Raw genomic sequence first — 15132 nt, forward strand, 5'->3', positions numbered from 1 at the left:
AATTAAAAGACACAGACTGGCAAACTGGATAAAGAGTCAAGACCCATCAGTCTGCTGTATTCAGGAGACCCATCTCACACGCAGAGACATACATAGGCTCAAAATAAAGGGATGGAGGAAGATTTACCAAGCAAATGGAGAACACAAAAAAGCGGGGGTTGCAATACTAGTCTCTGATAAAACAGACTTTAAACCATCAAAGATCAAAAGAGACAAAGAAGGCCATTACATAATGGTAAAGGGATCAATTCAACAGGAAGAGCTAACTATCCTAAATATATATGCACCCAATACAGGAGCACCCAGATTCATAAAGCAAGTCCTTAGAGACTTACAAAGAGACTTAGACTCCCATACAATAATAATGGGAGACTTCAACACTCCACTGTCAACATTAGACAGATCAACGAGACAGAAAGTTAACAAGGATATCCAGGAATTGAACTCATCTCTGCAGCAAGCAGACCTAATAGACATCTATAGAACTCTCCACCCCAAATCAACAGAATATACATTCTTCTCAGCACCACATCGTACTTACTCCAAAATTGACCACGTAATTGGAAGTAAAGCACTCCTCAGCAAATGTACAAGAACAGAAATTATAACAAACTGTCTCTCAGACCACAGTGCAATCAAATTAGAACTCAGGACTAAGAAACTCAATCAAAACCGCTCAACTACATGGAAACTGAACAACCTGCTCCTGAATGACTACTGGGTACATAACGAAATGAAGGCAGAAATAAAGATGTTCTTTGAAACCAATGAGAACAAAGATACAACATACCAGAATCTCTGGGACACATTTAAAGCAGTGTGTAGAGGGAAATTTATAGCACTAAATGCCCACAAGAGAAAGCAGGAAAGATCTAAAATTGACACTCTAACATCGCAATTAAAAGAACTAGAGAAGCAAGAGCAAACACATTCGAAAGCTAGCAGAAGGCAAGAAATAACTAAGATCAGAGCAGAACTGAAGGAGATAGAGACACAAAAAACCCTCCAAAAAATCAATGAATCCAGGAGTTGGTTTTTTGAAAAGATCAACAAAATTGACAGACCACTAGCAAGACTAATAGAGAAGAAAAGAGAGAAGAATCAAATCAACGCAATTAAAAATGATAAAGGGGATATCACCACCGACCCCACAGAAATACAAACTACCATCAGAGAATACTATAAACACCTCTACGCAAATAAACTGGAAAATCTAGAAGAAATGGATAATTTCCTGGACACTTACACTCTTCCAAGACTAAACCAGGAAGAAGTTGAATCCCTGAATAGACCAATAGTAGGCTCTGAAATTGAGGCAATAATTAATAGCCTACCAACCAAAAAAAGTCCAGGACCAGATGGATTCACAGCTGAATTCTACCAGAGGTACAAGGAGGAGATGGTACCATTCCTTCTGAAACTATTCCAATCAATAGAAAAAGAGGGAATCCTCCCTAACTCATTTTATGAGGCCAACATCATCCTGATACCAAAGCCTGGCAGAGACACAACAAAAAAAGAGAATTTTAGACCAATATCCCTGGTGAACATCGATGCAAAAATCCTCAATAAAATACTGGCAAACCGGATTCAGCAGCACATCAAAAAGCTTATCCACCATGATCAAGTGGGCTTCATCCCTGGGATGCAAGGCTGGTTCAACATTCGCAAATCAATAAACATAATCCAGCATATAAACAGAACCAAAGACAAGAACCACATGATTATCTCAATAGATGCAGAAAAGGCTTTTGACAAAATTCAACAGCCCTTCATGCTAAAAACGCTCAATAAATTCGGTATTGATGGAACGTACCTCAAAATAATAAGAGCTATTTATGACAAACCCACAGCCAATATCATACTGAATTGGCAAAAACTGGAAAAATTCCCTTTGAAAACTGGCACAAGACAGGGATGCCCTCTCTCACCACTCCTATTCAACATAGTGTTGGAAGTTCTGGCTAGGGCAATCAGGTAAGAGAAAGAAATCAAGGGGATTCAGTTAGGAAAAGAAGAAGTCAAATTGTCCCTGTTTGCAGACGACATGATTGTATATTTAGAAAACCCCATTGTCTCAGCCCAAAATCTCCTTAAGCTGATAAGCAACTTCAGCAAAGTCTCAGGATACAAAATTAATGTGCAAAAATCACAAGCATTCTTATACACCAGTGACAGTCAAACAGAGAGCCAAATCAGGAATGAACTTCCATTCACAATTGCTTCAAAGAGAATAAAATACCTAGGAATCCAACTTACAAGTAATGTAAAGGACCTCTTCAAGGAGAACTACAAACCACTGCTCAGTGAAATAAAAGAGGACACAAACAAATGGAAGAACATACCATGCTCATGGATAGGAAGAATCAATATCGTGAAAATGGCCATACTGCCCAAGGTAATTTATAGATTCAATGCCATCCCCATCAAGCTACCAATGAGCTTCTTCACAGAATTGGAAAAAACTGCTTTAAAGTTCATATGGAACCAAAAAAGAGCCTGCATCTCCAAGACAATCATAAGTCAAAAGAACAAAGCTGGAGGCATCACGCTACCTGACTTCAAACTATACTACAAGGCTACAGTAACCAAAACAGCATGGTACTGGTACCAAAACAGAGATATAGACCAATGGAACAGAACAGAGCCCTCAGAAATAATACCACACATCTACCGCCATCTGATCTTTGACAAACCTGAGAGAAACAAGAAATGGGGAAAGGATTCCCTATTTAATAAATGGTGCTGGGAAAATTGGCTAGCCATAAGTAGAAAGCTGAAACTGGATCCTTTCCTTACTCCTTATACGAAAATTAATTCAAGATGGATTAGAGACTTAAATGTTAGACCTAATACCATAAAAATCCTAGAGGAAAACCTAGGTAGTACCATTCAGGACATAGGCATGGGCAAAGACTTCATGTCTAAAACACCAAAAGCAATGGCAGCAAAAGCCAAAATTGACAAATGGGATCTCATTAAACTAAAGAGCTTCTGCACAGCAAAAGAAACTACCATCAGAGTGAACAGGCAACCTACAGAATGGGAGAAAATTTTTGCAATCTACTCATCTGACAAAGGGCTAATATCCAGAACCTACAAAGAACTCAAACAAATTTACAAGAAAAAAACAAACAACCCCATCAAAAAGTGGGCAAAGGATATGAACAGACACTTCTCAAAAGAAGACATTCATACAGCCAACAGACACCTGAAAAAATGCTCATCATCACTGGCCATCAGAGAAATGCAAATCAAAACCACAATGAGATACCATCTCACACCAGTTAGAATGGCGATCATTAAAAAGTCAGGTAACAACAGGTGCTGGAGAGGATGTGGAGAAATAGGAACACTTTTACACTGTTGGTGGGATTGTAAACTAGTTCAACCATTATGGAAAACAGTATGGCGATTCCTCAAGGATCTAGAACTAGATGTACCATATGACCCAGCCATCCCATTACTAGGTATATACCCAAAGGATTATAAATTATGCTGCTATAAAGACACATGCACACGTATGTTTATTGCAGCACTATTCACAATAGCAAAGACTTGGAATCAACCCAAATGTCCATCAGTGACAGATTGGATTAAGAAAATGTGGCACATATACACCATGGAATACTATGCAGCCATAAAAAAGGATGAGTTTGTTTCCTTTGTAGGGACATGGATGCAGCTGGAAACCATCATTCTCAGCAAACTATCACAAGAACAGAAAACCAAACACCGCATGTTCTCACTCATAGGCGGGAACAGAACAATGAGATCACTTGGACTCGGGAAGGGGAACATCACACACCGGGGCCTATCATGGGGAGGGGGGAGGGGGGAGGGATTGCATTGGGAGTTATACCTGATGTAAATGACGAGTTGATGGGTGCAGCACACCAACATGGCACAAGTATACATATGTAGCAAACCTGTACGTTGTGCACATGTACCCTACAACTTGAAGTTTAATAATAATAAATAAATTAAAAAAAAAAAACTTAATAGAAAATCTCATAAAAAAAAAAAAAAGAAAAAGAAAATCAGAATCAAGGCAAGAGTTGCCTTGGTAACAAGAGTCCCACATTCTGGTTACAGGGTTATTGTTGTGACACTGAGAAAAACCACATTTATGTGAAGTTAATAATAATTAGAAGAAAGGGGCCAGGTGCGGTGGCTCATGCCTGTAATCCCAGCACGTTGGGAGGCTGAGGCGGGAAGATCATGACGTCCGGGGATCAAAACCATCCTGGATAACATGGTGAAACCTCATCTCTACTAAAAATCCAAAAACTAGCCAGGCATGGTGGTGCATGCCTGTAGTCCCAGGTACTTGGGAGGCTGAGGCATGAGAATTGCTTGAACCCAAGAGTCAGAGGTTGCAGTGAGCTGAAATCATGCCACTGCACTCCAGCCTTAGCGACAGAGTGAGACTCCATCTCAGAAATATAAATAAATAAATAAAAATAATTAGAGGAAAGGTCTAGTAGAAAAGGCCTGAAAAGTAATTTGGAAAGAGCTTTGCTTCAGATAAGAAATGATGACTAGAAAGGCAAAATGTTAGTAATATATGAAAAGAATAACTTGAGACAGCCAGATTCAGGGTATTTGGGCCCTTCTGACTTGTTGCAGTTTCCTCTCATTCTGGGAAAACCAGAGTAGGGGCACATACATGCATGCACGCACGCACACACACACACACACACAGCTACACCCATACACACACCCCTACACACATATACACACAGACATGCACACACACATCCCTGCATACATACAGACACACACAGACCCCCTACACACATACATACCCCTACACACATATATACACTCACATCCCGACACACACACACAGACCCCTTACACACATAAACACACATCCTTACGCACACACACCCCTAAACACACACACCCCTACACAAACACACACCCCTACACACATATTTGTTTTTATTAAATAACAATTGAACCCATATATTATAACATGGTTAAAGGTTTATATTTAGTCATGGAAGAAACTAGGTAGATGGAAAAAGGGTAGGAAATAGGTTGATCTGAATATATCTTGCTTCAAAGATTTAACATTGGAATTACAAAAATTTTATAGAAAATTTTAATATGGAAATACGCCTAATATAAAATAAATTGTTAAAAGTCAAGAGTAAAGCAAACCTGGTCTTGGAATGAGAGCAAATAGCACATTGACGAGAATTGCTTAAAACTCAACTTAATCATGGGAATTTGGGGTATGTATCTTTAAAAATTACCCCTCCCCAGCTCTGTATTTTTCTGAGACACCAATTACACATATGTTAGTCTGCATGCTATTGTTCCAAAGTTCATTGAGGCTCTGTTCTTTTGTGTAGTCTTTTTTTCTCCATATTTCATTTTGGATAGTTTCTATTGCTCTAACTTTCACTTACTACTCTTTTCTTACGCAGTGTCTAATCTGCTGTTAACCTACGTAGAGTCATTTTATTCTCAGATATTTTAGGTTTTACCTTAGAAGTTCCACTGGGATGGGATGTTTGTTATAATTTCCAACTCTTTTTTTAATCATGGTCTTGCTTTTCTTATAATAGCTGTTTTAATATCATTTTCTATTAAATCTGTCATTTGTTTTATTTATGGATCTATGACTATTGATATATTCTTCTCCTTGTTTTAAATCATGCATTTCTGCTTCTTCTTATCTTTGGTAATCTCTTACTGGATTCCAGGTATTGTAAATTTTAAATTATTTGGTCTCAAATTATTTATTATTTCTTCAGTTTTTATTTTCTTTTTTGGATTATTCTTGCAATGTACTTAGGTTACTTGGGGAAAAGTTTAATCCTCTTAAAGCTTTCTTTTAACCTATTTTATCAGATTCAAAACAATCTTCCTTGTAGAACTAATATTACCCCTCTCCTAAAGCAGTGTCTGCTGATGACTCTACTTGATGCCTCATGTCAAAAGTTCTTTGCACTCTGGATAATGAGAACACAAACTCTTTCCAGCCTGGAGTGAGCTCAAGAAATTTTCTCTTTCTCTTTACTAGTGATTCTTTCCTTTGTTTTTGGCAGATTCCTTCCTTAAACACATATGCTGATCAATACTCAGCTAAAGACTTGAGAAGGATCTTCTTCAGCTCTTTAACTTTCTCTATGTCTATAAATCTCCCTCCTTTTTGGTATTCTATACCATGAATTATAGTTATCTTTACATAACTAATTCTGAATGCTGCTTTCTCTACTCAGCAACACTGCCAGCTTCTTTGGGCTCCCATTCCTTGCCCTGCAGTTCAAGTGATAAACTAGAGACATCACTAGTCTAACTAAGGATCACTATCGTGAACCACCTATAAATCATATGTTTTATCTGGTTTTTAAAAAATTATTTCATAGCTGTTGTCTGGGTTTTAGTTGCTTAAGATGGAAGAATAAAATTAGTCCTTATTATCCCATCATGGTAATCATATTTTATTAATTATATACTTTACAAACAGACATTTATACTTACTAACAGACATATATGATAGGATAAAGCAAATAGAACTAAGATCCAAGAGTTTTAGTGTTAAAGAATAGAGATGCAAATATAAAATTAAAGAAATTAAGTAAAAATTTTATAATTATGAAACTGAATTTAACATATTAGTCTTAATTCTTAAAAATAAGCATATTTTTAGCTCTGTAAAATGAATGCCTTAAAAAAGAACATTATCGTCATTGTATTAGTTCATTTTAACACTGTTATACATAAATAACCAAGACTGGGTAATTTATAAAGGAAAGAGGTTTAATTAACTCACATTCTGCATGACTGGAGAGGCCTTGGGAAACCTACATTCATGGCAAAGGGGGAGGCAGGCACATCTTACATGGCAGCAGGCAAGAAGCAGCATGTGAAAGAGAAACTGTCAAACACTTATAAAACCATCAGATCTCATGAGAACTCACTCACTATCACAAGAATAGCATGGAGGAACCACCTCCATGATCCAATCACATCTCACCAGTTTCCTCCCTCAACACCTGGGGATTATGGGGATTAAAATTTGAAATGAGATTTGGATGGGGACACAGAGCCAAACCATATCAATCATGTAATTATTCAGCCCAGAGTTTAGCCTCTACACACCATTCCCTATAAAGGGAAATAAGACGACTTCTAGAAGAAACTGATTCCAGGTCTGAATAAAGTAATAGAGATAAACATATACTATATTATCAAAACAGGAAGCAAAGAAACTTTTAAAATATGTAGTTATGGTTAAATAAATCTGAGACCAACTTGAAAAGCTGCCACTGACAAAATGAGACAATTTGAACATTAATACAAATAATAATTACAATGAATTTAAAAACATTAAAGATGTTGATATCTATGCGTCCCTAATAGTGCTCAAGGAGAAAAACATTTGTTCACCAGTTTCAGAAGATGCTGGGCAACTAACTCATGACTGTCAAAATGTTAAATAAACAGAAATAAAAATTTATTCTGCTTTTCCTGTATTATTAGTTTCTTAAGATAAATTCTGAGGGAAAGTTTCTTTTCATAGAATCATTTTAGCTAATAAATGGGGAAAGAATGGTAGGACAAAAACATTGCCATTCTGCACATACTTAATGAAATTATAGATCTAGATAACGGTTTTCAGCTAACACCAGGGAAAGAAGCAGTTAATATCCTCACCATTGTACAATATATCTATGCAATAAACATGTACATGTACCCCCGAATCTATAAATGTAAAATTAAAAAAATAAATAAATAAAACGTGAGGCATTTTTACAGCAAGCCAAGACCAAAAATAAAATTAAAAACTTGTCTGCAAACTATTGTTTAAAAAGTGTTCATGTGGGAAAATACATACAGGAAAACAAAACAAAACACTTTCCAAGTAAGATGGGTTTTCTTGGACCTTGATTTTCATATAAGTGATAGGTGGAACCCAAGCCTAAAACAAGCCACAATGGTAATTTTTCTATGTGTTTTCCTTTGTGGAGTAAATATGACAATGCATAAATATAACCTGAGGAAGAGAAAGAGGAACATTTCAGAGAAAAGTTTTCAGTCAACTTTTCCTCATCAGGTGGTTCAGGATTCTGAATACCTGGGTCTAGTTGCAGAATACTCCAAAGTCTCATTGAAAAATCTCCTTATTTAACCAGTTCTAGGTAATAAACTACTTGATCTGGACAAGGTGTCAAAGATCTGCATCCTTTTTCCATGCTTCAGAAGGTTGACTAAGTTTCTAGGACACTCCATGTCCACCAGAAGGATCTAGCACAGATGTGATTAGATCACACCAGTCTTGTGTGGGTTTCTAACCAGACAAACCAAATGACAAGCTGATTTGGGCTAGTGATCAACTCTCGATATGTAAGTCTTCAGATCGTAAGTATAGATTGTTGTTTCTCTTCTGAGTGGGTCCTACATAAATGGGTTCACAAGCTTCAGCTAAGCATCTCCGATGACAATACTACTATCTATCCTTTTGTAAGAGATTGTCTCCCTGCTCACAGTCTTGACAAGTCTGAAGTCTACAAAGAAGCATTGAGGTTTACTCTACAGAAGTGTTATGAGGTATAATTTCCAATTCAAAACAGTGTTTTAAGTACTGGAAATACGAGGATGAATAATGCAGAGTCCTGTCCTGAAAAAAAAGAAAAGACATTTTTATCTAATGGGGGGGAAGACATGCAGATAAGTAATTTCTCCTAGTGCTAAATTCAATATTTATGTACAGTATAGGAGCACCAAAGAAGGGTACCTAGTACAACCTAGGAAGTTCAGGGACAGTTTCCAGGAAGTTTTATTCCTGAACTGGATCTTTAAGAATATATAAGGGTTGCCAGATGAATACAAGAAAAAAGAAATCTACATGAGAAGGAAATGTACAAGAAACATGGCTTTCAATACCGTCTGTGTCCTGAGAAGTGCATACTTCCAGTCCAGACCCTTCTTGCAAACTCTAGATGTGTTTATTCCACTGCCTACCCAGCATATATACTTAGATATTTAATAAATGTCTCAAATTTCACATGTCCAAAATGGAGCTCCTGATTTTGTCTGTTTACTCTCAAATTTTCTTTACCTGAGCTCTTCTCTGCTAAGTTTATGGCAACACTATTTTCCAACTGCTCAGATCAAAACCCTGTAGTAAGTGTTAACTCCTCTCTTTCCCTTGTATTCTATGCAGCAGCTCTGCAGGGCTATATAATTGGAAAGCCTGACAAAGAAAGAAAGAAAGAAAACACAGACAATATCAGAGAGATCTAAGAATTCCAGGCGCAGCTCCTAGGGGATGTTGTTAATCACACAGGACATGCTTTGTCTTCAGACTGTAAAACATTAAGATATCTGTGAGATACCTTGGTCCCAGAGGAGCCACATCTTGTCTGAAAAGAAAGATTTTATAGCCCTCTGGTCACATGGCCAAAATTGGGCTGCATGACCAGGCTCAATAGTACAAAATCAAGAGAACATAAAAGAAATCAGGTGCAAATAATCAATTTATATATTTTATAAATATTGTTGTCAAGCTGGTACAAGTTACTCCATTCTATCTCAGACTTTAAAAGAGTATATTAATCAAAAATTACTACATACCATTTGGATTTGTTCAACAACAAGCACCATGGTTCTTGACATGCCTAAAGATAAGCAAAGAATTGCAATAATCCTGTTGCGATCAACCCTGACCTTTAATCTGTCAGAAAATTTGGGGGCTCAATTTTTTAAATCATTCAGAATTAAACCTATGTTCACTATCTCCACTGCTATTACCCTGGTCCAAACACCAATATCTCTCTGTCCTCAAGTTTAGCAGTAGCAACTGGACTGGTCTCTCTCTGGGAATGATACTACCCTCATTCCCAATAGCCTTAACTTACTCATACAGGAAGTGATCACTTAAAAATAACAGGCAAACTACCCTTTTGTTCAATACCTACGTTGGATTTTCATTATCCTTTAAATTAAAGCCAGTTCCTGCAATGGCTTATAAGTCCCTGTATGTGCTAACTTCCTTTTACTTCTTTGCCCTCACTACTACCATTGTGCCTTTACTCACTCTGATTATTCAGTCTCATGGAGTCCTTTGTATCGTTGCTGTTTCACGAACACAAAAGGCACATTCCTACCTTATTACAGATACACTAGCTGGAGCCGCTGCCTGGAATGCTCTTGTAGATAACCATAGCTAACTATTTCACATCCTTAAAGTCTCTTTTTTTTTTTTTTCTTCAAATGATGCCTTCTGTATGAAGCTTGCTCTAAGCATCCTATTAAATACTGCAAAGTGCCCCAGGACTCTAAATATCCCTTTCTTTATGTATTATTTTCCCACAGCCCTTACCATATTCTTACACATTAGATAATTAACTTCTGTATTGCTTATTGTCTCCTTCCCACTACTACCCATTAAGGTCCATGAAGGCAAGGATCTTAGTCAGTTATAATCAACAGTATTTTTCAGTACTGAGATATGCCTGGCATATTGTAGATGCATAGTAAATATCTGTTGAATGAAAGGAGGAGTACCATGAAATACTATGCAGCCATAAAAAAAAAATGAGTTTATGTCCTTTGCAGAAGCATGAATGAAGCTGGAAACCATCATTCCCAGCAAATTAACACAGGAACAGAAAACCAAACACCACATGTTCTCACTCATAAAAGGGAGTTGAACAATGAGATCCCATGAACACAGGGAGGGGAACATCACACACTGGGGCCTGTCGCGGGTTGGCGGGCATGGGGAGGAAGAATTTAGGACAAATACCTAATGCATATGGGGCTTAAAACCTAGATGATGAGTTGATAGGTGCAGCAAACCACCATGGCACATGAATACCCGTGTAACAAACTTGCATGTTCAGCACATGATTCTCAGAACTTAAAGTAAAATAAAAAGAAAGGAGGAGTAACTCTGAAGAAATATATGTTATTTTGTATGTAGTCAGTACTTCAAGGGACTAAGTATTATGCAAATCAATGTTGTGAGACCAGCAACAGAGGTTTGAAAAAAGGTATGGATTATGGATTTCGTTTTACAGGTAATGGGAGACCTTCTAAAATATTTTTAAAAGGGAAGTACATGTTCTGAGCTGCATTTTATATAGATTATTCTGATGGCTGTTTGGAGAGAGACATAAGGAGTCAAGAAGGTTCACAAAGTTATGTTAAAGATAATGAGAGCTTGCCTTAGAGACATGATGACGGAGAGAAGAGAAAGCTTTAGAAGACTATATTCCATAAGCAGACTATACTCCATAAACATATTGTCTGATTGAATATAAATAAATGAGGGAGAGAGGACAATCTAAAAAGACTTTCAGGTTTTTAGAATTTTGAATCTAGAAGGATAGTAATTCCAGCAAGGGATAAAGTATGAAAAATCAGAAATAGATTTTTTTTTTATTATTATACTTTAACTTCTAGGGTACATGTGCACAACGTGCATGTTTGATACATAGGTATACATGTGCCATATTGGTTTGCTGCACCCATCAACTCATCATTTACATTAGGTATTTCTCCTAATACTATCCCTCCCCCAGTCTCCCACTCCCCAACAGACCCCAGTGTGTGATGTTCCCCACCCTGTGTCCAAGTGTTCTCATTGTTCAATTCCCACCTATAAGTGAGAATATATAGTGTTTGGTCTTCTGTCTTTGTGATAGTTTGCTCAGAATGTGATAGTTTGCTCCAGCTTCCTTCATGTCCCTGTAAAGAACATGAACTCATCCTTTTTTATGGCTACATAGTATTCCATGGTGTATATGTGCCACATTTTCTTAATCCAGTCTATCACTGATGGACATTTGGGTTGGTTCCAAGTCTTTGCTATTGTGAATAGTGCCGCCAAAAACATATGTGTGCATGTGTCTTTAAAGTAGCATGATTTATAATCCTTTGGGTGTATACCTAGTAATAGGATTGCTGGGTCAAATGGTAATTCTAGTTCTAGATCCCTGAGGAATCGCCACACTGTCTTCCACAATGTTTGAACTAATTTACACTCCCACCAACAGTTTAAAAGCATTCCTACAGAAATAGATCAAGTGAACAATGATGTGCTCTGTTTGGAGATTTCTTTTGGAAGTTTACCTGATAATATGGTATGAACTAGATTATTTGTGGAGTTATATAAACCAGATATGCCAGTTACTAGTGACTAAGGCAGTTTATTTCCCTTATTGGGTTCTCCTATTTCTCTCATATTTAACAAAAGGACAACAGATACCTCACAGAACTGTTGTGAATATATAATATGTGCCTAGCACAGTGACAATTAATTATCAGTATATGTTTGCCTTTGAGGTTTCCAGAAATACTCTAAGTGGATGTGCCTAGAAGAAATCTGCCTATTTCTATCAGGAATTTAGGAAAAAAAGAATCTTTATTTGAGTCATTAGAATAGAGAAATAGATACAACCTTGAGGAGGGATGACATTACAGAGAGATAGAAGGCACCAGTAGAAGAGGAGAAAAAGTGCACAGAATCTTGGGAATTACAAATTCAAATAGCTTTAGAGTAACAGGAGCTCACAAAGGAGACAAATATAACATACAGAGAGAAGAAGCTCAAGAGTTAAGATGGGTTTGGTTTGCTGTTTTATGTTTTTTACTAAATTATGGATTTAACTTCTTATAGTTGAACTCATCAATACTCCATGTTGTAGAGCCAAATGTGCAGTCTTCCACCTGGCTCCTATTTCATACAACTCCACGAAGCCCAAGACATTAGCAATAGGGCAAATTGCAATTATAGTACTCTGCCCTATTCCCAGGACACTTTCATTCACGATGGCATTTGTCCTGTGAGATCTCACTTTCCCTACAGTCCTAGAAAAGAATGTGTTAATGGAAATTAATATATTTTGCATTACTCTTTCACTTAGTTACAATACTATAAGAAATTTTTATTAGCACCAGAAAGAGAGCCCACATCTGTCTCAATAACATTTCCTTGATAGAAATAAAAATTCACCATGGGAAATAATAGTCAGAACCCAGAGTTGGCATTTCAAAAAGGACAGGTTCTTTATAAAAGGCTGGTGAGGATTAAATCAAAGCAATTTAACATTTAGGAGGAATAGTCAAAAAAGAAGAGGGCCGGAAAATTATACAGTGGTTGAAAAAAAAAGTGTGTGTGTATTCCCCAGGACAAGATTAGAGATTTGAAAAATCAATGAGATAGTTCAATGTGAAACACCTCAACTAGTCTACAATCCTGAGAAGCCTACATAGTACAAATCACATCTGTTGTAAACTAGAGGTAGTGCAAAGAGTCAAGTTAAAATTCCATCATACTATCTCTGAAAGTAAGATTTGACTGTCACTCTCTTCCTCATTCAAAAATGAGTTTTTTATGTGCTTGAAATTATATTAGACTAGAGGTAATGGTTAAACCAGGGAAGTCCAATGAAAGTGCTCTAGGTGTCTCATTTAGCCTGTAAGGTAGCATAGGGGAATCATTTCAGTCCCGTTGACATAGCCTGCCACAACTCAATGTCACCAGCTACCAATATCCTTTTTTCCCTTTCCACACCTGCATGAGTGTAATTTAGGCTAGGCTTGTAATTTCCGCAAGATGAAAGAAAGCTATGTCACCTATAATACTCTCCACAAAATCACAAATCAAACTAAAGAATGTCATAAAAGAACTTGACATTTAAAGAAAAAGACATGTCATGATAAAGTGGCTGCCTAGAAAGCAGCTGGCTATGTAGTGATTTCCATGATTATAGAGTTTCATAAACATGGCATCATTTTTCATCATTAAATACCTGTGAATCTCAAGACTTGATAATTATGTTGACAATTATGGAGTATATCTTTGTTACTTCTTTGTGGGTATTTCAATAAGTATTTTGCTTTCAATAAGTACTTTTAACATTTTCTGTAGACCTTTCTCCTTCCTACTGATACTATTAAAATAACCAACATACTGCATAGAACTATAGGAGCTTACAAACATGACATAAATTCACAGATGAGCAAAGGCTTGTTTTTTAATTCTTGCAAAGTGACTCTAGTTAATGCTCTAAGACATTTAATATAATGCATACAATTTATACAATAGTTTTCTCAAAGATATATGATCAAATGTAAAATGTAGAAAGCGGGTAAATTCACATGTGAATATGCCTTAATTTGGCTTTCCCAAGAAGCAGATAGTGAGATAAGGACTTGAGTAACAGGAGATTATTTAGAAGGTGCAACCTGTCTTCCTAAATACCTTTTAGGTAAATAGACAAGTGACGTGAGAAAAATCAGAAAGCCTACTAGAGGTGCATTATCTAACAAGCTAATACTGTGGAAAACCGGAGCTTAATTTCGCTAGCTAACTCTGGGAAAACACTGCCAAACATAGCCTGAAAGTTATTCTATTTGAAAGGAGAGGAAGATGGGGGATATACCAACTCCTGTGTATACACTAACTTCTGCTAGTCATTGGTTAAGGGCTCCTGCTGGAGTGTGTTACTCATACAACTTTAGTGTGATGCACTTCTGCAGAAAACAGATTTCAACATTCATTGAAAGGGCTCAAGCCAAAAGTGCAGATGCTGGAAGATAAAATTCAGACAAGAGTACACCCATATAACGAAAGAAAAGGAGATGTGGGCTGGATACCACCAGCATCTGCTACAGAATTAAGGTACAAAGTTTTATAGCAACATTGTTAATAAATTACATTATTAAAATTGTGATTTATCCCATTTATTTCTTCAAGCCACAGGCAATTATTGAGCCTTTTTAATATGTACCATGCATATTGCTAAGAGCAGAGGGTTAAATATTAAAGAGACATTTCATGCTTTCAAGTAGTAGTAAGCACACACATGCAAAGAGAATAGTTATAATAGCAGGTAGTGAATATGACTGCAAAGTCAGAAACAATATAATTTGGAAACAAAAAGTAGAGTACTCACTCTTCTTTGATGAGTGAAAGATTCACCACAAGGTGATATTTAAGCTGAGTTTTGATAATGAGTAAGAATTTGGTGAATAAGAGAGAGAGAGCTTGTAAGTGTATGTATATGGAGGGTGGTGCAGTAGGAATTCCATGTAGAGAAAATCCTTTCCACAAAGACTCAAGATTATTAATAGTCTGGTATATTTTGGAAAGGTCATTACATT

At 36.8% G+C, this 15132-nt stretch overlaps 1 long non-coding RNA gene across 6 annotated transcripts in view; it reads right to left on the reverse strand.

The window, feature by feature from the left end:
* LOC103240529 (uncharacterized) overlaps window positions 1–15132 on the reverse strand; it is a 377357-nt gene that overhangs the window by 36570 nt on the left and 325655 nt on the right. The window lies entirely within an intron of this gene.

This window comes from Chlorocebus sabaeus, chromosome 13, assembly GCF_047675955.1.
Source record: "Chlorocebus sabaeus isolate Y175 chromosome 13, mChlSab1.0.hap1, whole genome shotgun sequence".
NCBI lineage: Eukaryota > Metazoa > Chordata > Mammalia > Primates > Cercopithecidae > Chlorocebus > Chlorocebus sabaeus.